At 50.0% G+C, this 8893-nt stretch overlaps 1 long non-coding RNA gene across 1 annotated transcript in view; it reads right to left on the bottom strand.

Moving 5' to 3' along the window:
• Positions 1 to 1096: 1096 nt before the first annotated feature.
• Positions 1097 to 8893, bottom strand: part of LOC123380206 — a 110329-nt gene continuing 102532 nt past the window's right edge. The window contains exons 3-4 of the long non-coding RNA XR_006585733.1: positions 2672 to 2798; positions 1097 to 2554 (exon numbers count right to left, since the gene is read on the bottom strand). This is a non-coding gene — a long non-coding RNA (uncharacterized LOC123380206). The remainder of the gene's footprint in view (positions 2555 to 2671; positions 2799 to 8893) is intronic.

The raw sequence follows: 8893 nt of genomic DNA, 5'->3' as shown, positions 1-8893 counted from the left end.
TAGGAGACCAGCCAGCCGCCGTTTAGGGATCACTAGCAAAATCGAAGGACAAATGATGTCCTGAATCTTTCTGTGGTTACTAACAGCTTCCGGGGGCTGGGAGCAGTCACCTCCTGGAGGGTCCACTCCCCCAGATTCCAGGCCTAGGCACATCACCGGCATGACTTTTGTAGTGTGCCATTATCGGAGTAGCTCAGGGACCCACCGCTGTTAGCCCCGGGAGGAGCCCCAGATCGGCTGGATTTGGGAATTCCTGTGGAACTCTGGGCCCTGGTGCCACACCTCTGAGTCCTGGGGGCAGGGACAGCTTTCTTGCAAGTGAAGGGGCTCACACGCCTGGGGTAGGGGCTTACTCAGAGGAATAGGAAGGTGGGACGGACCAAGGCGGAGGGTAGAATTCAGGGGGGTCCGTGCAACTTCCTTGGCAACACCATTTAAAAAAAATTCTTTGTATAATGATTTACGGATGAAACTGAATGAGGAATACTTAGACAAATATCCCAGAAACTTCAAATAAAGCACTTCTGAAACCCTAGGTATCTTAATGCACGTAGTTAAAGATACTGTGAGAAGAGGTCCATCCAGGACGTGGAAAGATCAAGAGCCCCCACCCCTGTGGATGTGGATGCCGTGGAAAGGTGGATGTCAGCATGGATACAAGATGCAGCCCAACCCTCACAGCTGTGGCCCCATCTGACCCCGCTGCATCCAACAGCCGTATGTCCACATGCTTTCACACCCTGTGCCTCAGTTAAAAAAAATTTTTTTAATGTCTATTTATTTTTGAGAGAGAGAGAGAGAGAGAGAGAGAGAGAGAGAGAGAGAGTGCATGAACAGGGGAGGGGCAGAGAGAGAGAGAGAGAGTGACAGATTTCAAAGCAGGCTCCAGCCTCTCAGCTGTCGGCACAGAGCCCAACACGGGGCTCGAACCCAAGAACCGTGGGATCGTGACCTGAGCGGAAGTCAGACGCTTAACCAACTGAGCCACCCAGGTGCACCCCCCCCTAAAAAATTTTTTTTGGTGTTTATTTTTGAAGGAGAGAGACAGTGCGTGAGCAGGGGAGGGGCACAGGGAGAGGGAGACACAAAATTCGAAGCAGGCTCCAGGCTCTGAGCGGTCAGCACAGAGACCAACGTGGGGCTCGAACTCACCAACTGCGAGATCATGACCTGAGCTGAAATCGGATGCTTCACCATCTGAGCCATCCGGGAGCCCCTGTGCCTCAGTGTGCTTACCGCTAACATGGGAATAACAATACTCTTGAGCCCCCAAATTGGACATCAGGTGTCTTGCCCACAGCCAGGCTGCAGCCAATGCAGAACGCCTCGTCAGAAGGCACAAAATAAATCCTGCTGACCTGTAGGTACTGCTGAGCTTCTCCATCCTTATTCTGGACACAACACAGGATGTCCAGCTTCCTTCATTCTACAAAAAACTCCAGAAAATTGTCACCCTCATACTCACTCAACTACAGACTTAGCAAAGGTAATCTTGGGACTCAGCCGAATTTCACGGGGGCTGGCTTTCTTTACACCACAGGAGGCCCACCTTATCATTCATTTGCTGTCTTAAGTCTGGGCCGGAAAATTTTGGGAGGGGTGGTGGGCACGACTGGCAGGGAATTCTCCCCTGCACTCGCGTATTTTTTAAGACACACTGACAGGGTGCAGCTAACATCACAACACCTTCAAGTGCCTCTTAGCTCTCATTTGACGCCATGCTTCTAGAGGCATGCTTTGATGGGTCTTTCAAGCCTGGATGGCAAGAGGATGAAGAGTTTCCTGTTTCAAGGCCCAGGCACTCTCCTCCTTCCCTCCTCTCCTCACCCCCAATTCTCATTCTTACAAAGACAACAAAATAAAAACCGGGTAGGGTGACAACACAATACTCTTTAGACAAAGCACCAAGCCCGCAGCCTAGCTGATGCCATTCCTCTGTCCCCTCACTCTCAGAGGCCAACAGTCTGGGGGCAGAGGAGGAGAGGGGAGGGCTTTCAAGGGAAGCCAAAGAGAAAGGCCTGGAAAGAGAAGAGCCTCTGCAAAGCTTGTCTTCTCGGTCAAAGATCCACCCTGACTTCTGCTCCTCTTGTCCTCAAAAGCACCATGATGGATCGCAGTTTGTCCTCACGTTGCCGATAGGGAAAACTGAGATAGTGGGTCTTAAAGCAAACTTTTCCGGGAGCAGCCTATTTATCTTTACAAAAATTGCAGGCTGGTAGGGGCTAGACGTACTTTGTGAACACTCTTAACTTGACTCTGAAGCAAATTTTGCTTCGTACTCAATGCTTTTTATTTCCTTTACTCCTACAATGGTTTCAGACCAGCAAGGTGAAGGGGTAATGAAAAATGGCAGCTTGTCCACTGGCAAACATTTCCAAACACCACCTCTACTGCCTTTTCCAGCTTATAGAACCATGGGCAGCTTATGGAGGTGTAGGAGATAATGGGGGAGCCCTGGAGTCAGAGGTGAGGGTTATCATCACTTACTGCTGTATGACCCTGGGGCACGCACTCATCTATCCCAAGCTCCAGCTGCATCACGAAGAACACGGAACTGGATTATTATAATTGAACAAGACAAGATGTCCACGTGAGGCTTTGCCATTTACGAAATCCACCCCCTCGGCCCCCACCAATGCCTAAGTACATTTAACCGTAAAACACTGCTCACCTTTTGTGGTTGCATCTGAGTGTCTGACCACCGAGTACTCATCAAGTAGAGGGCAGTGTGGCTGCAGTTCAGAGGGGACTCAGTGTGGCTGCAGTTCAGAGGGGACTCCCACAGAGAGCCTGGATACCTGGGACGGAAGGGTAAAGGTCAATGAGACAGACTGCCAACGACTGGCTGACAGTTTCCTCATCGGTAAAATAGGAACTAGAATAACACTTCTCCTCCTTGGCTTTAAGAAGGAATAAGAGGTAATCCACAGGCTCAATAAATATTCACGGCCATCATCATCACCATCATCACCATCATTGGCAACTCATCAATATGCACCTTAAGATCACAGAAATAACCCAAATGCCACAGTGGGGAGGTCCTACAGAGCTCTGTCTGAGGGAGCCCTGGAGGAGTGATGCACACTTTGGAACCTTCCTTCTACATAACGCCCCTGGACTCAGAGTTCATTAAGCCAAAGGATAATAAGCATGTTGGTCGAACCCATTATGTTCTTGGAAGTGTTTTTCTCCAATATCAAACATTAGGAAGAAAAATTAAAAAGGGTCAAAGTAGAGGCATCCAGTTGATTCATGGCCAAGGTGGGCAACACGGTGTTCAGGTGTTTCTATTGTCAGATCACAGAAAAATAATGGAGAAAGGAAACATTATACAATTGATGTTGGTAGGAGAGCTGGATGGCAATATTGAGAAAACACTCTGAAGCGCATGAGGTAACTGTGCCCTTGTCCCTGGAGGTTAAGTGCTGTCCTTCGTTTCTGCCACACACTGACCCCACCATCCCCGCTGAAATCAGGGGCAGGGTCCCCACCAGCATGCCTAGCCTACAGAGCTGGCCACCACACAGCTCTCCAAGGCAGTGCGTGCTGCCTCCCTACCATATTTCTCACGGCCTCAGCAGAGTGTCCCCTGAGCCTACTCTGGGGATGGTGAGGAAGTGGGTGTGGGGGGCACACGTGATAAGTCTACTCCAACCTCCCAGCCTTCCTAAGCCTTTGGTTCCTCCCTTCCGCATTATGCTAGGGAAGTTCTAGAACCTTACTGAATATAGAACCATTGAGTCCAACTTACAGCCAGTCAGCAAAGAAATCTTTTAGAGCCACTTCCAACTGCTTGAGCTAAAACACATAAACTCAGAATTTCTCTATTCTACCCTCCTTAGTCTAACACCCTTAGAATCCATTCGCGGACATTTCTCAGGCTTTCATCAAAATATAATTCAGCAAAATCTTACAATCCTTTTGGAGGAATGTCCCTCCTAGGCTCTCCCCACTCCTGGGCCTTAGGGACCCGATGCCACTCTGCCCACCCCATGGAGGTGGGGTCTCGGCTGAGGCAGGGCTCCCGGACCCCACCTCTTTCTGCTTCCCTAGTTACCTCCAGTGCTTTCCACTTGTGGAGACTGTTCTTTAGGAAGCAAAATTTGCTGACTGAGGTGCTCAGTTCTATGTTGGTGTTTTGCTGGGGATTTCACTTTGATTGTGGAATTAAAGAGTCCTTCTGATCATGAAAGGGTCTCAGAGGAATGAGCCTGAGGAAATGCCCTGGAGTTCTCTGGCCTGATAGTCTTGCTTTTCAGAATTTCCTCTCAAACTGTCTTTTGCAGCCCGGGCCTCGATAGTCACCTCCCAGCACCATACGCTCCCCCCTCTCTCTTCCCTCCCAATGTCAAAACATCGTGAACTGTTATCAAAAAACAGACCGATTCCAGGTCTGCTGAGGAGGGACAGAGATGTCTGGACAAGCTGGCACAGCTTCTGGAATGCCACCTTTTCCCAAGCCTGACTGCTGGGTGGTCCAGGCGCCCTCCACACCTCTCCAAGACCCCTGGGGAGGAAGGTATCATGGCCCCAGTTTTTTGTGTGAGGAAACGGAGACGTGGCCTCACCTGAGTGCTCCCCCACATCTATATGTGCCCCAGGTGACTGAGAGGGGAGAGAATAATGCATTCCTCTGGATCCTGGAGGGGAGTGAGGTGAGGAGGGAGAAGGGGCTCTGGGTCAGGCACGAGGGAGAACCTGGGCTCTGGCCACAGACCTCCAGACCCCCACACTGTCAGAAGGCTGCGCCCTTCCTTCTCTGGACGATTGGCAATGAGCCTACTCTCCACGGCTTTTCCAAATTCCCTGGATGCAGAAGGGAGACCGACTTGGGCCATTCCCTTTATTTCTGCTTTAGAAGCACCTCCTTAAACTTCAGTTTTGAAAAGCCTGGAACTGGCAGTAAAATGGGCCTTTCAGATTATCTAAGAATTTAAAAACTTAACTGCTTCTGAAATGCACTTGAGAAAGTACAGGCTTCCTACAGGCAAAGCAATCCTCTATGTAGACGCAGCTTTCGGACATCACGTGTGACACTTTCAGACTAGTTACTGACCCAAAGGAAACAAGGTTAAAACTTTCAGCACCAGTATATAAGTATAGTGAGAGTGACTTAGCAAGTAAGCTCAATTCTGAGTTATATTGGGAAACTTTCTGAAAAATAAGGCTTTGGTAGACAGCTGGGACCTGGGGTCAGACGGAGGCTTGATTCCTCTCTCTTGGGAAAGTCGTGTGGGCTCAGTCTCTTCGGCGTAAAATGGGAAAGGTGACCCCCCACCCCCCGCCAGAGTTTGATTGTGGGTCCGATCCAGACACGCACAGGATGTAAACACTACTGGCTCACGTGAAAACGGTTGAGCCTGACACATCTGGTTTTATTTTCCTTGCCCTTGGGACTCACCTAGGTCACAGGAAGAGAATCTTGTTTCCACATGTCCCAAGCATTCCCGCACGAGTTCCTTTCTGATTCAGCGAGTGTCTTTCTGAGTCTAAGAAGACTGGGTTGGGCACTACCAGATTTGGTAACCAGTGATTTCAAAACAAAAACAAAAACAAAACAAGCACAGACCACGTAAGCACCAAAGTCGAGTTAATCAGCTGGCCTCTGCTACCTTGAAGGGAAAACCAGTTCAACCCGCTGGACGTTGAACAGGGACACTTCCTTCACAATCACTGCTGGACAGAAAGAAGTGTCGTTACCTACACAACCAGAAAACCAGCCAGCAACCTTCAGTTAAAGCTCCTCTTCTGAACAACGAGGGGGGAGGTAGTGAAACCAAATCCTCCCAGTCGAGCTGAAGAAAGGATCTTCGTGAGGAAGATGAGGACCTAAGTCCCTGGGGGACAGAACCCACTGGTGCTCGTTTTGGTCCTGCTCTTCAAATTCACCCCCCACTGGGGCTCCAGGCTGCAAAGCTGCAAGGGCAGCGACGTGCAGGGAGAAATGAGAGAACAGGACTCAGCCTGTGGGTTCTGCGGTGTCTGGTTTCTGTCAGGACAGGACCGAGGAGGAAGGGGACCGACTCAGGTACAACTGTCGAGACCTGCGGGAAAGGCGTCAGCCGGACCAGGGGCTTGGCCCCAGCAATGCAGCTGCCCCCTTCCTTCCCACGGACACAGAATCTGCCTGACGAAGCATCTGGAATGCACACAACTCCTCCTCTGAGCCGACTCAGCTCTGGAAATCATCTTTGATGCTTTGAGCCTCATTAACAACAAAGGGTCACCTTATCTTGGCCTGATTTTGTCTCTGGTTCACTTTCAATTTGGGTTGTCATGAACCGAATCAGTCAGAAAGGGATTATGGAAGAATCTTCCCTGTCCCTCCTCTCTCCACACACAGACAGCCCCCCCCATCCTGTCCCCCATTCCTTAGTCCTTGCTGCTGTGACTAAATCTATAAGCGCACAAGTGCCATTAACTGACATTCATCAAAACATTCTCCATTGTTCGCAGACATGAGCGGCCGAGAGGTGGAAATTACTTGGCATTTCATTTTAATCTGTATTGAAGACTTGCCTGACAAAACATATTAAGTGTAAGAATTGCCAGCTTGGGAATGAAGCTATGTTTATGGCTCACCCCGTATTTTTCTTTCCTAAAGGAAAGGAAATGACACTTCCCCATCCCTCCCAACCTTCTGCAGCTCGCCGGCCCCCACCCCACCGTCATCTTCCACGAAACCTTAACGTTTAATTTTCCTTCATGAGTGAAGCTTTTGTCGGTGGTGTCAGTAAAATGATCACAAACACCCTGCCTCTGTGCCGGCGTCTGAGATTAAAAACACCAACAAGCAAACACCAACAAAACCCAAGCGACTCCGCCTTTCATTCGGTGTTATCGGCGGCATCTCCCAGGGGAAGGTCCGTTGTGGCGTCTGACTAACTGCAGACCACATGAGCTGTGCGTTTCTCTGCAGAGACTGTCCCCGAACGCTTCTGACAAAGAATGGATGCCATGCTAATGGATGCGCATAATTACCAAGGGACAACGACTCTCCCTGCCGGATTGGGACAGTCGCCATTGCCACGCGGCATGTAGAGTGCGGGCCACTAAGGTTCGTTTTCGTCGGATCCTCCCTCAGGTTGACACTTGGATCTTTCAGGATGCTTCCACACCGTATCAGAAATAGATAACTAAAGAAGTAAATAAATAAATAAAAATGAAGGCTCTCAGAGATGGAACGTTATTTTTTTTCTTCTTTTTTTTTTTTTAATTTTTGCTCTGGTCTGTCTTCCTGGATTAGTTAGGAGGCTGCCTTGGGGCGAGGCACAGCATGAGTGGCCCACACTCTCTGTGCTGCCGCCGGCCCAGGTCAGGCCCAGGGATCCGGGAGAAGGAGAATCGGTAGCAGACCTGTGCAATGGAGGCTGGGGCGGCGGGGGGTGGAATCCGGGTCAGCAGGGACTCACAGGGACACTTCGGCTTCGTTTACCAACCTCCCGACGCTGCAGAGTGCGGCTGTCCGGGTGCGAGGAGGGTAGAGAAGCCCTCTGTGCCGTGTCGTGTTTCACGGTGATTGGATCTGCACCCGGGGCCGTTTCCGAGTTCTGCTTCTTGGTGAACTTTCTGTTTCCAAGCTTCTGGCTTGGCTTGGCTGAGCTTGGTGAGGGTCAGGTGGACCAAAGTCTCTCCAGAGAGGCCTCTGTTGTCCCCCATCTTGGCTGATGTTCATTTCAGCCCTTCCCCCGGCCTCTGCCATTCCCAGGATTTTGGAATCAGGAGTTGAGAGTAGAGGAGAGGAAAGGAGAGAAACACTTCATGTCCTCCCTTCGTGTCCTCAGCCAGCGCTTCTCCGGGTGGCTCCGACCCCTTCAAACTGTGAGTCCTGGGGATTCTGGTCCCAGGCCACAGCAGCCCACGGCTCCCATGTCAGGGTAAGGGTGCCAAAACCTTGAGGTTCATGCTGGGGGCAATGGGGAAGCCTCCACCTCGTGAAGGCAGGTGGACCGGTGGCCCGGCTGGCTGTGGTTGTTCTGTCCCACCACAGGTATCAACCTGGCTCCACACTCCCACCCCTGTCCCCCACCCCCACTCCCAACCCCCAGCCAGTGAGTGGCCCAGGTCAAGCACGGATGCCCAAGACAAACTTGTCGAATGAGCAGGTGCATCAATGAATGGGAACAAACCATCCGTCGTGCAGAGCTCCCCACTCTCTCCTTGATCTCTGCAATACCCTTGGCTTTGCACAGAGCAGGGCGAGGAAGGGTTTGTGTTCTGTCCTGTCACATACGCTAGAACACTGCTCACAGCTACATTTATAACACAAGATCTCAGGCTGACACCAGAGGAGAAGAACCAGTCAGGCTGGCCTGGGGCTTGTTACCAATCAAGCCCTGAACAGATGTAGCTCTTTCTGCCTCATTCCCAGTCCAGGCTACCCTGATGCATTCCCAAAACTCACACCTTAGTAGCCCAAAGGTATGACCTTTTTCATAAGGTGTGAGGAAAATAACACCTACCTGGTTTCCAGTCATAATTTCGGTCTGTCACCTTTTGATTTGAAAGATAAATACTATAAGAGAGACTTGCATACGGTCCAATTTTAGGGGCAGATGTGAACAGAATGGTAATTACTTGCCAAGAATTGCAGCAAATCATTTGAATGAACTACACAGTATAGGCACATAATGGCTAGAAAGATAAGTATCTGTTCTAAATCTGTTCTACATAGTTCTGATTCTTTGTCATATAAAAATGACGTTAAACAAATAACAATGCCCTATTAGCTTCCGCTTGAACAAACTAAAAGTCTTTTTCTTCAGGAAGTAAGTAATTGGTCAGATTATAAAATGAACTCTTTCTCAGTTCTTTGATCCAGTTCTGCTGATGAGATGCACACAACTAACTCTGTTTTGTCTCCCGGAAACTCCAAATGACCCAGCCTGTCTTA

This window comes from Felis catus, chromosome C2 (assembly GCF_018350175.1).
Source record: "Felis catus isolate Fca126 chromosome C2, F.catus_Fca126_mat1.0, whole genome shotgun sequence".
Taxonomy (NCBI): Eukaryota; Metazoa; Chordata; class Mammalia; order Carnivora; family Felidae; genus Felis; species Felis catus.
The sequence above is the reverse complement of the archived record's forward strand: the minus strand, read 5'-3'. Positions and strand labels throughout refer to the sequence as shown.